This window comes from Ambystoma mexicanum, chromosome 12 (assembly GCF_040938575.1).
Source record: "Ambystoma mexicanum isolate Mex_15411 chromosome 12, UKY_AmexF1_1, whole genome shotgun sequence".
Lineage (NCBI taxonomy): Eukaryota > Metazoa > Chordata > Amphibia > Caudata > Ambystomatidae > Ambystoma > Ambystoma mexicanum.
In genome coordinates this window covers 501,713,990-501,722,593 of record NC_090936.1, presented here as the reverse complement: position 1 = coordinate 501,722,593, position 8,604 = coordinate 501,713,990, and positions in this window count along the sequence as shown.

Here is an 8,604-nt window from a genome sequence, read left to right as displayed (position 1 = left end):
CACTTCTTTGTTTCTGCGGTTAAAATGAGTGGGAATATCTATGTTGTTTCCAGCCTGCATCATCAGCGGGGGGCGGGGGAGGGGTGGTGAAAAGCAGTTGCTGCGTCAGAGTTTAAGTCCTCAGCATCTCTTATATTGTACTTCAATTGAGGGAATGCTGCCAGTCATCCGCTCGTTCATTCTGTGAAATGGTTACCTCTTCCATGAAGAGTTAACACGGGGAGGACAAATAACACGTTGGGTGGGGATCCTTGTATGCAATTCGGCATACCCCCAAATCATTAACTTATTTGCGTCCTGGTATCCAGTACCAGGTTTTCCTCAAATGACAGACACGTTTGAACAGTTTTATAATCTGTAATTTGACACATAGGTGGCAGAGGGTAAAGTTGATGTAGCCTCGGTGTGGGGTAATACATCTATACATTCTATGGAGGTCCTGCTGTCTGGTTTAACATTGGCAGGTGGAGACACATGCCATACATAGGATTGTGCATGTTCCAACTGTTCTGGCCCTTAAGTAATGGATCAAGCTCATAACCTCAGCTGAAATAGTGGTCCCACTCCTGTTAGGCAGGGCAGCAGCATGGGGCACCCAAGACTCGAGGGAGTTTCCTACTCCACACCCACTTCCTGGAAATAAAGGGGCTGCGAGTGTAGTGTGTGTGGGGGCATGTTTGGGGGCATGTTTGTGTATTTACAATCGAGGGGGCTTCGTATTAGATATTCTATTCAAGAGAAACAAGGGGTTGTGTGTGAATGTGTGGATGCATGAATGTTACATATGTTAATTCAGTATGGATGTGTGTGCAAGTTGCAGGTATAAGTGCAGCGTGAGGGTGCAAACACAGTTATGCACTTGATATGTATGTGTGTTTGAGAGATGTGGGGGCACGTGTGCAGTTTGAGAGTGCAGTGGAAGAGTGTCGGTGCATGCAGATTGTATGGGTGTGTGTGTAGTTTGAGGACATACACATGGTGTGTGAGGAGCATGTGCTTTGCAGGCAAGTACATCTATTTTTATGGGCAATGCTGCATGGGCATCCCACAAGCGAGGCAGGGAAACTGCTGTTACGATCGGCAGCTGGGAGAGGGGCAGCCCCAACCCCCTGCGCCTGCTCCTCTCCTTCCCCCCAGCTATGGAGACACGCAGTATCGGCAGCACAAAAGCCACGGAAGGGTAAGGTGCGAACAGTCATCGCACCCTTCCTCCAAACAGCAAGGTGATAAAGCGACACAAGGAAACAACCATCAGGCAGGGCCCAGGTTCAAAGATCTGCCCCCACCAGGGGGTCAGACAGTCGGCTATCCGGCCGGGGGCTGCGACAACAGCGGCCCCCACCACATACACAACAAAGACCCAGTGCCTCCCAGGGTCCTATAAATGAGAGCAGCATGCTCAGAGTAAACACAATCTGTTTGTGGACCCTGAACGGGGACCCAAGCAAACAGGAGGTTCACTGTTTCCTCAGTGTCTTCCAAATCTTCTTGCTTCTTTAGCAATTCTTGAAGTTAGCTGTACATCGCAGTGTCTTTTTTCTTCCCGAACATTGTACTGTTCAAAGCATTTGCAATACAGCTTTAATGAAGGAAGAAGCGGCAACCGAACGGCCAGCGCGGACGCTGTCAACTTCAACATTTTCGGCCTAGAACGAAAACCGAGCGGGGAGCGTGTCCAAAACAAAACAAACAAAGACGCGTGCCGCGGAATCATCCCCAAAACCAGTGCGAACGAGGAAGAAGCTGCACACGAACAGCACGGCGTGATTCCGATTCAATAATTTTAAGGTGAGCCACCGCGCTGGGGCTACGAGGGAGGATAAATAGACATTTATGTCCGGATGTTTTATTACAGTGGACCGGAACCCTCGCGTTATAAGGCAGACGGGGCAGGATAACACAAGGCAGTTTTAAACTCGGGCAGAGTCACAAGCCAGCTTGGGAGCTCGTCTTTGCTTTACAACCACGCAGAGCTAGCAAACACAGTTCCAAGCGCGGTGGGCCCAAAGACGGCAGATTTAAAATAATTTCTGTAATATTGCAGGGCGACCTCACAGCGAAACCAATTTTAATCCAGTAAATCAAACCGGGGGGCTGCACAATTTTCTGAACCTGGGCAAGAAGGCACCAGTCAACAGTTACCCAGCACTGGCAACAAATAGAACAGGCGCAAATAACTCACTGATAACAACGTTTTAACTCCTTGATAAAACCCCTTTTTCTTTTTCCTATAGCAGGCATAGAAAAACATGGGGCCCAAACGGCAAAACACGGACACCCACAACACCGGCGCAGAAGCCCAAATCACCACAATTGCTAGCAGCCATTGAAGTGACAGAGCACTACGGATGGGCATGGGTTAGAGAAAACATGTACGGCCTACCCCGGGAAGGAATTACCAGCCCACCCAGCCAGGAGGATGTTTCTGCACCATTAAAAAGGAGAAAAATATCCAAAGGCGCCAGAAAAGGTACCAAAAAATTGTCAGAAATATGCGAGAATGTAGCGGAATTACAGTATCTAATGGTAGAAATAAGGGGGAAACAGACACCGCCCACAAGGGAACCTGGGGCCTCAAACCCCACCATCGCAATAGAACCTACAATAACGGTTGTCAACCCACCTGTGACACCACCTATAGCAATCCCGCCACAACAAGCACAGCAGTTACCAATAGCCCCCACAGCTATAAATACAACAGCCTCCACAACTCCAGCAACTGATCCAGCAGGTGCCCTAAAAGCATGGACAACCCCAGGCAGAGACAACACGGGCGCGACAGGGACAGGCAGCAATACAACTGACATTGTAACAATTTGAAATGCACAATTAGACCAGAAAATGAAATCCTTCCAAACAGAGATATTAAATAGATACAAAAGATGCCTGGCATAGAACATTGATACCAAAATCAAAGAAGCCATATGGGCCAAAGAATGTATAGAAATCTTTTCCCTAATAGAAGCCCAGCACAAATGAAAAGACGCTTTCAGAGACCCCAAAAAAATAGAAGAAAAAGCATTTGCCAGAAATACCCAGGTCGAACAAAACTGGGACAACTGGTTACAGGCTTTTCCCATTTTAGCAACAATATACAAAGAAAAATTCCCTTTGGATGGCAGGAAGATCTGGGCATACGTTGATAAAATAATGGAAGTAAAAGTAACACAGAGGGGGAAGACATGGCTTGCATACGACATTAGATTTAGGAGGAGCATGTCAGAAAGGCCGGCCATTGAGTGGGATGAAGTCCAGAACGATTTATACACCCTCAGCGCCAAACCTCCCCAGGAATAAGATACCATGCAGCCTTCTTCCAAAAAATAGCAAAAATTCCCAAGTAAGCAAATCCCATGACAATGATAAATCCAAAAACGGGGAGCAGCCCTTTCGGAGGAACCAGCCTTGGGCGGCTAAAAATAATACCCACAGACAGAACAAACAGCAGGCTGTCAAATCCAACATCCCATGCAGAAATTTTGGGAAAAACCAGTGTACACGGGGCAAAGAATGCTGGTACAAACACGCCTGCACAAACTGCAACGGCGACCATGCAGCAAGCAACTGCACCAGACTACCAGCCAAGAAAGAATGATATCCCAGTTTTAGAACCAGGACTAACACCCATCAACCCGGGCAATTTTAGGGACGCCCTAAACAGCTATCCTTACAAGGAAACCAGCAGGATAATAGCGCAAGGTTTCACCAAAGGGTTTTTCATCCCATTTAAGGGCACCGGGTCACAACACATCCCGATGAACCTAAAGTCAGCCAGGAACAACCCCCAGATAGTAGAAACCAAAATCAAGAAGGAACTGCCACTGGGAAGGGTAGCAGGTCCCTGGGATTTCATGCCTTTAAAAGACTATTTAATATCTCCACTAGGCCTGGTCCCCAAAAAAAGAACCCGGAAAAATGAGACTAATTCATCACCTCTCCTACCCTAAAGGCCAGTCTTTAAACGACGGCATCCCACACACAGAATCCACGGTATCTTACACGCATTTTCAAGAGGCGGTAAGGCTCATACAAGAGTGCGACAGAAACGCTTTGATGGCCAAACTGGACATCGAATCTGCTTTCAGACTCTTGCCAGTCCACCCAGAGTCACCGCAGTGGCTAGGTTTCACCTTTAACAACAAATTCTACGTAGATAGATGCCTCCCCATGGGGTGCGCAGTATCCTGTGCACTATTTGAACAATTCAGTTCCTTTTTTCAATGGGCTTTCCTAAAACAGAGACCAGGGACAAAAATAGTGCACTACCTAGACGCTTTCATGGTCATAGGGCCACCAAACTCTGAGGAATGCGGCCGGGCTTTAGCAAAACTCGAGCACATAGCTGCACAGTGGGGAGTTCCCCTAGCGAAGGGAAAAACCACCAAACCAGACACAAACATAATTTTTCTGGGCATTGAAATAGATTCGGCAAAGGGACTCTGCAGAATCCCCAAAACAAAAATATCAGAACTCCTGGCAAAAATACAAAACCTGATAATGAGAGAAAAGGGGACCGTAAACGAAATACAATCCTTGGCAGGCAGCCTCAATTTCGCATCCAAAATAATACCTCAAGGAAGGATATTTGCCAGAAGCCTGGAGTTCAAAATCAAATCACTCACCAAACCACACTTGCATATCCGGCTAGGCAGAGAGGTGAAACAAGACCTGGAAACATGGGGAAAATTCCTCAGAGATTTCAACGGGGTTTTACTTTGGCGAACGCCTTTAAATACCCGGTCAAACAGGGTCCTATACACTGATGCAGCTGGGAGCAAGGGGTTTGGAGCCATACTAGACTCCAAATGGGTGGCAGGACCCTGGCCCAATTCATGGCAGACAGCAAGGTGGACAAGAAATATCACCCTACTAGAAATATTCCCCATCTGGCTAACATTACCCACAGAACTTTTGATCTGGTGCGATAACATGGCCGTAGTGGGCTCCATAAACAAAAGGTCTACGAAATGCCCTCTAGCACAAAAAGTATTACGAGCCATTACAACAGTCACACTACAAGTAAACGTTGTACTCAAAGCGAAGCACATTTCAGGGGCAGATAATAACATTGCTGATGCCTTATCTCGTTTCCAGTGGACAAGATTCCGAGAGCTAGCGCCGCACGCCCAAGAACAGATGACGCCAATACCAGCAGAATGCTGGACAATAATGGGAAGACGAGAATAATGGCATCAACACCAACCTCAGAGAGCACAGGCCGGGATGCCCAATGAAAACCAGGCACCTCTAAAACGGGTGCCAACAACACATTGGCATCAACGCCAGCACCAGAGAGTGCAGACTGGGATGACCAATACAAAGCAGGCACCTCTAAAACGGGTGCCAACAACACATTGGCATCAATGCCAGCACCAGAGAGTGCAGGCCGGGAGGACCAATACAAAGCAGGCACCTCTAAAAGGGGTTCCAGAAACACATTGGCATCAATGCCAGCGCCAGAGAGCCCAGGCCGGGATGCAAAACAAGAATCAGGCACATCAACAATAGGTGCCAACAACCTCACAGGCTTCCTAACAGAGATGGCAGAGAGGGCGGTGGCAAGCACCACTGCAACGCAGTACAGTAAGTGTTTGCAAACATTATTTAAGGCCACAGGTGTAAACCACGTAGAACTTATAACGATTAAAGATATAGAAGTATTTTTAAAATGGCCCCGGGAACAAGGTTTCAAAAGGGATTGGGCAAAAAGACACCTGGTGGCAATTTCATACTTTACAAAAATTCGGGGCGATTCAGACCCCACCCAGAATGCCTCAACTCTTACGCAATGAAGGGATGGGGCAGAATAGAGGGTCCACAAGTGGACACCCGCCGACCCCTTGATTTCAGCAAACTGGTGCAGATAGCAAGCCATTTGGAAGCCATATGTTGGCACCCATACAAGACAACGTTATTTAAAATAGCTTTTTTCCTAGCCTACTTCGGGGCTTTCCGGGTGGGAGAACTCATCGCTTCCAGCACCAAGGCCACAAATGGGCTGGGTGTCATGGAAATCAGGGTGAGGCAAGGGAGTGTTAACATAGAAATGCAACAGTCGAAAACGGGTGCAAAAAGAACCATCAATATTTGTTGCATCGCTGAGGCAACAAACTGCCCAGTTTGCATCACCAACCTCTATTACACGCAATGACCCAAAGTAGGGTAATAACATTGCTGATGCCTTATCTCGTTTCCAGTGGACAAGATTCCGAGAGCTAGCACCGCACGCCCAAGAACAGATGACGCCAATACCAGCAGAATGCTGGACAATAATGGGAAGATAAGAATAACGGCATCAACGCCAACGCCAGAGAGCACAGGCCGGGATGCCCAACGAAAACCAGGCACCTCTAAAACGGGTGCCAACAACACATTGGCATCAACGCCAGCACCAGAGTGTGCAGGCCGGGATGACCAATACAAAGCAGGCACCTCTAAAACGGGTGCCAACAACACATTGGCATCAATGCCAGCACCAAAGATTGGGGGAGTTTTTTAATCCACAAGGATACATCTGCCCTAAGCCGCTACCAATTTAAAGAAGTGCTGATAAAAGCAATCAGCAGAGCAGGATGGGATCCCAAACAATTTGGCACTCACTCCTTCAGGATAGGCGCCGCCACTGCAGCATGGCAAGGAGGTTTAGCACCGAAACTACTAAAAAACATAGGGGGGTGGAAGTCAGACTGTTATAAAAGATATATCAGACCAAAATTGATATAGCCTTCCGCCCTAAAATTTTCTTTCTTTTCCCCACCTCCCACCACCACAGAAACAACAGGTGAATCGAGGACCACACTACGATCAGCATGGATAGTTGGCCACTCATTCGTTTTCAGGACAGGCAGATGGGATGAAGAGACCAAAGAAGGGCCACCGTTCAAAAACACCATTATTGGAGTGCATTGGTCTATTAGCATTAATATATGGGGAGGGGGTTTGTGTTGTCTATGTGGTTGTTTTGTGTGGTCTTACTTGTTTGTTCCATTTATTTGATACATCTGGCTTTGTTTTAGGTTAGTCCTAAGTTTCATATGGTGGAATACAGAGTTATGGTTTGGAATTCTGTTTTATTTGGTTTTCCACTGTTATGTATTTTTCAATTCAATGACCTAAAATGTTAATTATGTTGTTTATTGTAACTTGTTGAAAATGAGAAATAAAGAGTTTAAAAAAAAAAAAGAAACACCATTACTTCATAGTGGGGATAGAGAGGCCTACGGTGGGCTGACGTCCACGAAACACAAGCAGAACTGGTGGCATACAGGGACCCCCCAGAATTCCTGATCATCCATCTAGGGGGCAACAATCTAGTTAACACAGCTAGACGCATCCTATGCGAAGAAATCTGCTCCTCCCTAGCAGGCATTTCACACAACTGGAGGGGGAAGGAAATATACTTCTCAGCCATCTTACCAAGAAAGAAATGTCTAGGGGCCAACTGCTACAAATTTATAGAAATATCTAGAAGAAAACTGAACAGGACGATAGAGAGATTCTGTATGACAAGAGGACTGGGTTTCATAAAACACCCAGCCATTACACTAGGCAACCCAGACCTTTTTCTCCATGACGGCACCCATCTGTCTAGCCAGGGCATGGAGCATTTCTTTTCGGGAAATCAATACAACTCTTGCTCACAGGGGCTGTCTCTAGGGCATACTCTTGGGGAAATACGGCCAGCCGGGAACCCCTGCCCGTGTGTGGCGGCACGGGTTCGAGGGGGTAACCTCAGGACCCGGTGCCCAAAAGTATGATACCATCATGATATGTGATATTGTTATTGTCATAACCCATATCTGTACAATAAAATCCTACGGCCTTTTTATTGCCAACACTTGACACAAGTTGTGAGCCTATCATTATGGGTGGAGGGTTTGGGTTTCGGTCATTACTAATGCATGCATATGGGTTCAGCAGTTATGGGCAATGCTGCATGGGCATCCCAGAAGCGAGGCAGGGTAACTGCTGTTACCATAAGCAGCTGGGAGAGGGGCAGCCCCAACCCCCCGCGCCTGCTCCTCTCCTTCCCCCCAGCTACGGAGACAGGCAGTCTCGGCAGCACAAAAGCCACGGAAGGGTAAGGTGCGAACAGTCATCGCACCCTTCCTCCAAACAGCAAGGTGCTAAAGCGACACAAGGAAACAACCATCATGCAGGGCCCAGGTTCAAAGATCTGCCCCCACCAGGGGGTAAGACAGTTGGCTATCCGGCCGGGGACTGTGACAACAGCGGCCCCCACCACATACACAACAAAGACCCAGGGCCTCCCTGGGTCCTATAAATGAGAGCAGCATGCTCAGAGTAAACACAATCTGTTTGTGGACCCTGAACGTGGACCCAAGCAAACAGGAGGTTCACTGTTTACTCAGTGTCTTCCAAATTTTCTTGCTTCTTTACCACAGAACCCACCCACCCTACAAAAGGGGAGAAGAGCAAAAAGAAGTACAAGGCACTGTACGGTGCCCACAACAAGTCGTGGGACACAAGAAGGCGGCACGGGTCCGAGGGGGTAACCTCAGGACCCGGTGCCCAAAAGTATGATACCATCATGATATGTGATATTGTTATTGTCATAACCCATATCTGTACAATAAAATCCTA